This window comes from Syngnathus floridae, chromosome 3 (assembly GCF_059516105.1).
Source record: "Syngnathus floridae isolate MCC-2025c chromosome 3, RoL_Sflo_1.0, whole genome shotgun sequence".
In the NCBI taxonomy this organism is placed as follows: Eukaryota; Metazoa; Chordata; class Actinopteri; order Syngnathiformes; family Syngnathidae; genus Syngnathus; species Syngnathus floridae.
Window position 1 is genome coordinate 19,628,835 of NC_142415.1, and position 6,229 is coordinate 19,635,063.

A 6,229-nucleotide genomic window follows, 5' to 3' on the forward strand; every position below is an offset into this window, starting at 1 on the left:
ATGCGATGATGAAGATGGCATCACGCACACACACCGATTCCAGTGTGTTTTGTGAGGAGGCGTCCTTTAAATCACATTTTCTTTTTTTTTTTCCATTTGTTTGCGATGCCATTACAACCAAAATATGTGCGGTTATTCACGGCTGTGTCAAAATTGCCATACTCCTCATAGCAGCAAATAATAATAAAATAAAAATATATTTTTTAAAAAAGACGTATGGGAAATCCTCCAAACTGGAACGGGGGCCTTTTCAAATGTGAATCCAAGTGATTGGGATATCTGCCAACGCAAGCACAGGGTAAACCCACAGATGAGATCGGCCGGCCGCTTGGTGACGTGGACGCGACCGCTAGCATGAAATAACATGAGCTGGCTGTAATTGGAAGCTCCAGCCAAAGCAAAGCGTCGTCACTCCGACCGAAATCTACTGCCAGAGAAAAGTGTGCAAGCACGCCTGACTCGCTTCTGGGGCTGGATTTTACGGCTACTTTGTCTCTGTTTTTATACGGCCGTCGACTGGAGTATGATAGGCAAACTGAGAAGACTTAATAACAGGAATCTATTGGAGCTCATATTCACTCCGCCGTAAAGCTGCCAGAGGAGACAATAGCGGCCGAGGTTAATGGCCGACCGGGCCGGCGAGATGATTATTGATTAGCTAAAGGTTGAGCTAATCATTAGGCTTCATCCATTTTTACGCACTCCTCGCCGTGACCTTTACCACTCGGCCCGGATTTCTCCGTACGATGATTTGATCACCTTCTTCTTCGCCTCGTCGGAGGAGGGATGGGGGGGTGATGTAAAACAAGATGGGGAATGCCATTGAAAAGGATATCAAACATACAAATGCCAGGAAAATCTTTGAGCGAGATTTACAGATTGTTCCTGGTAAGAGGACATGGGATGGAAACATAGCTACCTAACTAAAAAACGGATCGACGAAGGATCCAACAAAGTCAGTCAAAATGGCCGACCATGGACAAATGGCATGGCCGCCCAACTGACCAACCGATCGACTCAATGAATTGACCAACAAACTTAGCGATTCCCAAGATCTTCCCGACATTTATGAAAGCTAAAATGCTCCTCAAAAACATTTTCCAGAGGTAATAAAAGGTTTCCAGGGTGGCTTTTAGGGAAGGAAGGATGGTGTTTGGCAGTGGCGCAATCATAACATCTGTATACAAAAGGTAACGTTTACGGACGATGCTATGTTGGCACGCGCCGCCATTCTGTGTGCACTGAGAGTGAAAGCAGTCAAAATGTGAAACATCCGCTCTGAGGAAAACCTTGACATGGTGACAAGGAAATGGCTCGCGTCTAACAGCTCTATTTATTGAATCCCGCCGAATGTTCCTGGCACCGGCGGCCCTTTAAGCAAACCCAGACGGACGCACATCTGCGCCCAATCACACGCCTCTGATCCCCTCGCCATTTCCATTTTGTTTGCCGGGAGGGGGGGGAGGCTGGGAGACGCCATGTTTATTTGAAGTAACGCTCAACTACTGAATGGCCGGCCGCATGTCCAGGGAGAGAGAGAGCAAGAGACCTTTCAAGTCCAACTTTGGAATTGGTTGACTTCCAAGCCACAAATTTGCCCATAGGAAATAAATAGTTCGAAAAACATTGATTGACAATTTTAAGTCAGATTTTAACACTCTTACAAGGAGCTAGCTTGGTGTTAGCGTCTAATGAAATACTCCAGGCAGAATGATAACATGCTAACAGGTGCTATGCTAGCAAGATGACCTGCTGGGAAAATCTCACTGTTTGACAGGATTGACATCGTTCAACATTTGAATGGTCACAATGCTATCGACAGAAATTTAGGAAGAAATTGAGGTAAATTAAGGATTGTGCATCAAGCCTTATTTCTTATGAAAACAGATTTATTGCTAACGTGCTAAAGAGTGACTACGCTAACTAAAATGTGATTCTTGTCATGGTCAGGAGCTGCATGTCGGGAAGAAAAATGCCAACTGAATTGATTGGCGCCTTACACTATGATGTCACACTATGATGTCACGCCATGAGGTCATTTAAGCGCTTTACCCTTCCGAAGCAACGACTTTGAACTCCGCCGAATCTAGCGGCGAGTGTACAGTGCGGATGATTGAACTCATCCGCCGTCGCTTCTCGGCCGACTAAAGCAATTCCGGCGAGCGGTCGCCGCAAACAGCCCCTAACCCCCTCCCTCCCTCTCCCTCCTGTCTTTTCTCCCCGCCGCCTTTCATTTAAATATTTCATCCCGTTGTCTTGAGCGGCTTTTGAAGGAGGGGGGGCAGACCCCGACGCCAAAGTGGAGCACAGAAGACATGACGGCGTCTGAGGCGTCAGGTGGCGATGATAAGAAGTGAAAAGGTGGAGAAGACACGGGAGTGATAACTAATGTACTTCCTGTGTACTTCCTCCTCGCCTCCTGTCAAGCTGGCCCGCCGCCACACCCGCTTTACATCAACACGCCGTCCCCCCCCACAAATGCTCCAAAACTACTGTCAACCAATCCAGTTTATGGCGAATGCGTGCGTGTGCGTGTCCGTGTGTCAGTCGGTCAGGCGGATCACACAAGAGTGAAAGAAGCACTTAGCGGAAAGTGACGCGTCCGCCCTCAAATGCACGATGCATGGTGTTTGGCGGCGGTTCCAGGCCAGAAGTCAGGCGTGCAAATCTTGGCGGGAACAAGAACAGGTGGACGGGACAGGATGAGATTCCGCACGAAATTTCGACACCCTGTTGTGATTTGGAACACGGCGGCAAAAACACGACACAAAAGAAATAAAAGACACGGTTTGGCTCTTAACACGTCGCCTTGTCAGGCGGCTTCCCGGGTTTAGTTACGAAAGCGAAATGTGACATCATCGGGTCAACTGTTTGCCTTTTTTACTGGCTAAGTTAAAAACTAGAAAAGTAAAGAGTTGTCAGTGGAACGTATTTCACCTTTCTCGATTTGTAAGTGCCGATGAATATATTTTGGAATATTAGGGTAAAAGTCACTTTGTAAAGTTTGTCTGCACTTGACTCGTTAGCCTTCGACGCCACGATGTCACTCTTATTTCACATTTTGGAGGAAATAAATAACTTGCCGTGATCGAAGGGAAAGGGAAAAAAATGAAAGGGTGGAAATATCGATTTCCTGTTTGGCCTCATTTAATGTGAAATTGCATCATTCATCACTTTCACAAAACCAATAGTGACTCCTTGGGAAGAAAAAAGACAAAAAGGCCGGAAAAAGACAAAAGATATACTTTCCAGTGAATTCAACTTGGATGCACTTTAGTTGAATTCGGACGGAGACACAAATTCACGTTTGAATCCATCATGGCGGCTTGAATTATTATTTTTTTGCGCCTTGAATTTGAAACCCCGAACATAAAGCTCAAAAGTCGTCATTTTTGGGACAAACCCCAACTTTGAAAGCCTTATCCTTGCTCAGAACCTTAATTCCATGCGAGAACACTCCATCTATTTTGACACCCGAGCACTGTATTAAAATCCGCGGCCTGGCTTGAAACCCTTGAAGCACTCACACACACACACACACTTTTTGTTCCGCTTGCCAGCCTGCTCACTGAACCTCCCTGCGTTTGTTTGACCTTTCAACTCTGAGCTCCCTCCTCAGGGGAAAATCACTATGATACACACACACACACATGCATGAACGCATGCACACACACACATTTCTTCATGTTTCCAGTGAGTGGATTTTGCCTGGCTGGTGCCTGGTGATCATCCCAAGGAACAGATAAAAGGATGTATCCAATTCTCAATCCTTACACACACACACACACAGACAGACACACACAGACACAGATTAACACTTCCTGATCCTCTCTGGGGAAGAGTGACACTTGAGAGGGGAAAGCCTGGGCCAACATCCTCTAAACCTGCCATGCGTTGTCAGGGCAATGCGCCGGTCAGCGTCCGCCCGCCGTCCGTCACGCCGCTTCCCGTTTTCACGGCCGTCATTCAGCGCCCCGCAATCCCACCGGTCGGCCGTCGTTCTCCGCCCGGTGGTCCTCGCGGTAATCTGCGGCGGCGAGCACCATATGTGCTCTTTTGCACTCATGTCAGCTCAGCTCACGTCTCCGCTAACCCGTCCTCCGTTTTGTGCATGCTCGGGGTTGACTTGAGATTTCCGGTCAAAGTTGTTTTCCTTTGGTATTTTCGGCAGGTTGCGCCATGGTGGGAGTGAGCATAGGTGAGGTCACTTTGCTTAGAGACCGCCTTCAACCTAGATTGTTTGCTTCCATGTGTCAGGACACACACACACACCTCGCCCGCCCAAATATCTCAAAATGGTGTTTTTAAAAAAATATGAATAACAATGACAATAACGTATTCAACGGATTTATTTAAAAATCAAAAAAACACTACCACACATATCAACCTGATCAAATCCACTAAAAACCATCAGCGTCACAACTGCTTTGAAAAATATGAATCAGATTGTGTTTAAATTTATTAGGGCACATATTTAAAAAAAAAAATGCCAGTTAATACCAAAACACATTGGCAAATAATCAAGCTCAAACCCTATTTGTCATTGCGGGGTGGCCGAAATCAATGCGTCGGTTCAAGCCCCGTTAAGACTTTCCCGTTCGATTGGAATCCTAACTTGACCCTTAACCCTTGTTTAATGAAACCTGGTGAGCATTCCTTTTATTTGTCTGTCTGTCTGTCTGTCCCCCGCCTCTCACCCAGAAATAGACTCCTGCCACCCTAATGAGGAAAATGGATGGATGGCTGGCTGGAAAACCGTAAGCGTGCGAGCCATCAGCCACGTAAATGCAGACGCAGCTTTATTAATAAAAACGCACAGCGTAATTAACATGACAGACGCATGGCAGCGAGGCGGCGCCGACCGGCATCTTCTTCGATTCTAACAAGCCGGCTCCTAACCAACGAGCGCAATATTTCCTCCCCCAACTTCCTTTGATGATTTAACCAAACGCGGACAGGTTTCGTAGACTTGGCCCGACGTCCTCGTTAGCATTAGCGCGTGATGGCGAAAAGGTCATTTGCAGCGGCAACCGAATTAGGAAAGCGCCTTCTTTCTGCACCGTGTGTGTTTGCGCTTCCCCCTGGGGGGTCTTTTCCAGGTGGTTCCCCGAGCCCCCCTGCGGACCCCCGGCCGGCGGAACAGCGTAGCCGATGTGTAACAGTAATGGAGAGCAGCGAGCGGCCTGCGGTGCAGCAAAGAGGTCCGTCCTCCTTAATGGCTCCCGCACATGCGAGGCTGGATCGCAGCCCTCTCATTAACGTCACTGGACACGCTACGCTGTGCATGTGTGTGCACGTGCATGTGTGTATGTGAGCGAGAGAGCGAGAGAGAGAGAGAGAGAGAGAGAGAGAGAGAGAGAGAGAGAGAGAGAGAGAGAGAGATTAGAGCTATGCATGCGAGAATTGGCAGCAGTAACACAAGAGTGAGAGAATAAAATATTTTGTGTCTGTGTGTGTGTTTGTACATGTCAGAACCCGTAGGCCTTTCTATAGAGTGCATATGAAAAGTCTACACACCCCTGTAAAAAAATGAGAAAACCTTTTCACTGCTATTGTGAATGAGTATTTTTGGAAATTCTTCTCAAGATGAAATTAAAAAATAAACAGATGAGATATTATAGTTGCACAAATGTGCACACCCTTGCATAACGGGGGATGTTCAGAAATAAAAATACCACTTTTTGTCCCTCTGATTAACCACAAAAAAAGTTCAGTTCAGTGTGTATGTGTGTGTTTGTCTGTTTGTGTGCCAAGGAGACATCAACATTTGCCGTTGTAACAGACCTTTGAGTACTTGAGTGATCTCATCTCCTCTTTTGTATGTACCGTGTGTGTGTGTGGGTGTGTGTGTGTACTTACGTGCACGCCACATGAACAGCGTCTGCACGGCTGAGTGATGTTTCCTTTTTTATTCATTTTTTCTCACGCTGTAAATGTTTCCTTTCTTCCTCGTTTGCATTACAGATGTTACGTCTCTGTCCCGCATGTGTGTGTGTGTGTGTGTGTGCGTTGCACGCGGTAAACAGGGCGCTTTGCTGTGTGCACGGAGGAATTTCCCCCAGCAGTCGCCATCAGTAATAGCGGCTGTAATGAGCTGCAGCTGTCAGCATGTTTCCGCACACACGCACATAAAACACACACACACAATCCAAGTGTGGCGACCGGCGAAGGAGGAAGTCGTGAGTCACTCAGCGGCGCACCGTCGCACTTTGCGCTGCGAAAACTCTTC